Here is a 3,369-nt window from a genome sequence, read left to right as displayed (position 1 = left end):
TATATATATAATTTCTAATATTCACATTTTGCATAATATTTACTTAAAATTCAAACACTTAAGAAATGGAAACAAAGTGTTCACTATATATTGCCAAGAGTGTAAGTACATTTTGGATCAAACACAAGGGGGAGGCAACGCTTCTGTTAATCCTGTTAACTACCCCTCCTCAAAACTTGTTCTGTCCCACTGGCTTAGTAACAGTGTCAGTAATCCCTAGTAAGATTCATCTTTGAACAAGACACTTAAACTCAGGATCCTCCAAAGTTTGTTTCACCTCTCAGAAACTAATTCCTCTCAGTTTTGGTCATGTGGCAGCAAAAAAAGGCATATCATAAAGACAAATTAATGTAGTCACATCTCACAAACGTGACTCATGCAATCAGAATTTGGAGTCTGAACTATCTATTTTAAAATAAAGATTCCCTTCTATTCCAGTAGACCTTCAGGCTTTAGTTTGATAGAACAGTCACAGTTGATTTAGTTTTATTTTAGCCCAAGATTTTGATCAAATTGACAAAATTAAGGCGGTGAGAGGAGCTGCATTAGACTGTCCACTTCAGCGCTGCGTAGGACGGGAGTGCAAAGATTTCTGGCCCTAGACAGATGAGCAGCTTTCATGTGAGATGACCGCATGCTCTCTGACTTGCACTCGGTCCGCAGGTGTGTAATGAGTGCGTAATGATGCTCTAGAGTCAGGACGACTGTGCAGGTGGCCTGCAGCTATGACACACATAAGTGTCTGAGTCAAACATACTGCAGTCATGGCCTCAGATGGCACAACCACAGACCACCTGATGCATATTGGACTTAAAAATGGCAACAGAAATGTCATGCTCCAAACTCACTGAATAGACTAATGCATTTTCTAGAGTCAGGATGCAGAGTTTTTTTTCTTCCAATGTCATGCAAAAAAGTAACCTGCAATGGTTGTTTTACATACCTTGTAGTGTAAGTTGCTTGAGGGATTTTCATTATACAGCTTTTGGTGTAGACGCAAGCCTGATGTCTGATGGTTTTTTGGTGTTCAATCAAACGTTAGCGGTTGTCTATTGGCCTCCTGGCGACTCGCTGACGACACAAGGGAAATGAAGATCGGAAAAAACAAAGTGTGTTAGAAAGAGACGTTTCACCTTTCTACACAAGGTGATCAGAATGAGTCTTTGTGTTAGTAGTAAAACACCCAGCTTGATAATTCAGAGCTTTACATTTGTTGTATTTGACTTAAAAATGGCACGTTTCTCAAAATGTCATGCTCCAAACTCAATGAATGGATTTTGCATACCTTGTAGTTTAAGTGGCTTGTGGGATTTTCATTATAGAGCTTTTGGTGCAGATGCAAGCATGTCTGATGGTTCTTTTTGTTGGTGTTACAGCTGTTTTCTGAACTTGGACATGCCTGCATGGGTCCTGTGGAGGTTCAGTATGGTTTACATTTAGCATTTCAGCTTGATTTGTGTAAGTGAACTGCTTTTGACAAAATATTTGCCAGTTACCTGATAATATATTTCTCACTGCAACTCATCTCCGCAGAAATCATGTTCAACAAGCAGCTTGCATTGTTCTCAATTCCTGAAATTCATCTGCAACATAAACATGAGTGAAAAAGCATTCTCTCCTCGAGTTGCTTGGACTAGAATGAACTTGCCAGTGGAGAAGCCAGTCGAAGAAAACCAACTGAATTAATCCAAGAAATGAGGCTGCGATACTCTCAAATATTTACCCCGTTCCTTTCCATATATCTCTCATGCCTTAAAATAGGATGCGTTCTTTGAAGGAGCTGACGAGATGGGGGGAAAAACAGCATTACCTCTGGAATGAACTTCATAGCAGGCAATCGTCGCAGGTATATGTTTTCAATCTGAGAGAACCGCACGCTCATATATATTTATATATGGCCGTAAATTTAACAGAGCGTCCTCCACAGGCCTCCCCTCAGGAATCAGACGGCCTGTCGGGAATACAGTGCTGTAAATGAGCAAAAGGCCGAAGCCATCGCGGTGGCAGACGAGTGCCAGTATGTGTATGACAGCAGAGAAATGAGAGAGGATGAAAGTCGTCGCTCAGGGCGAGACAGCAGAGGGCTGGTAAGATGGAGGAATAACAGTTTACTGCCACATCATGTTGAGGGATAATTCAATCAAATGTTAGCGGTTGGCTATCAGCCTCCTGGCGGCTCGCTGACGCAAGGCAGCAAATGAAGATCTGAAAGAGGAAACACAACGTGTGTTAGACAGAAACGTTTTAGCTTTCTACGAAAAGCGTTCAGAACAAGTCTTCGTATTGCTAGGAAAACAGAACTGATGTGTTTTCAGGACCACGATCAGCTTGATGTTTCAGAGAAACATTTTTTAATTTTTTTATTTAATTTGCCAATCAGTTTTATTATTTGAGGCAAAATTAAAGATTATGTGGATGAGACTCCCAGCAGTGAGCTGGAACATCTGAAATGTTCATCTGTTCATTACACATCAAAATCATTTTAATGTGATTTTCAGATTATTCAGAGAGGTTTCTTCATATCAGGCTTTGATTTGAAATCCAGTAACTGAATTTATTTTTCCAAATTTTCCCCAAATTATCTGTTTTGCATTTTAATTTTTGAATTTTACTGATGTCTAATCATTTGAATTCATGAAACTTATTTAATATTATTTATTGTAATAATTTATTAAAATGTTAACAATAGTGCCATATGCAATGTTCTATTTTTTATGAAATTGACAACTGTGGTGTTGTCTGTATTAATTTTACCTGGATTCTGTGTTTTGTGATAGAGATATATTATCAAACATGGTGGTAATCAAATTTATGCATAAAACTTCAACAATTATTTAAAATGCAATCAAATGAAATTCAAAGCATTTTCTTCATCAAGACCCTATATAACTTATGCACCAAAATTTCTGATGTATTAGAATTATTACACATAATTCTGTAGCTCTTTTATTCTTTATTTTGGCCTCTTCTACCTTTGTAATCACGCCACCTTGTAATTCACAGCCAGGATTCTCTCTCAGTTGCTGCACACATCTGATGTTGCTCCATCACAGACAAAAAGAAAATGCGAGCAGAACGCAAACTCAAAACTGTGAGGAAAAAAGCTAGAAACGTCTTGAATCAGAGCTAAATGAACGGGCAGCGATTCAGCTGGAGTCAATCCGCATGTCCATTGATTTTCAGTATGGAACTGAAGCTGTGAGAAATCCTGTGTGGAAATATGTCGCGCTGATTTCATGAGACAAAAGACCACGTCCTAGAATAGTACAGAGATTTGAAATCCATAGTGGCACCCAGGGCCGCATTAAGACCGCACTGGGCCACGGGGCTATGACTTACTGCAGGGCCCCCCATCACAATAATGATATA

The 3,369-nt window shown here is 39.1% G+C and overlaps 1 protein-coding gene across 1 annotated transcript in view; it reads left to right on the top strand.

Moving 5' to 3' along the window:
* LOC107658987 (muscarinic acetylcholine receptor M2-like) overlaps nt 1-3,369 on the top strand; it is an 85,219-nt gene that overhangs the window by 42,459 nt on the left and 39,391 nt on the right. The window lies entirely within an intron of this gene.

The sequence above is a fragment of the Sinocyclocheilus anshuiensis genome, unplaced genomic scaffold (assembly GCF_001515605.1).
Source record: "Sinocyclocheilus anshuiensis isolate Anshui unplaced genomic scaffold, SAMN03320099.WGS_v1.1 scaffold283, whole genome shotgun sequence".
Lineage (NCBI taxonomy): Eukaryota > Metazoa > Chordata > Actinopteri > Cypriniformes > Cyprinidae > Sinocyclocheilus > Sinocyclocheilus anshuiensis.
Note: the sequence above shows the minus strand (reverse complement) of the source record. Positions and strands in the feature narration are given on the sequence as shown.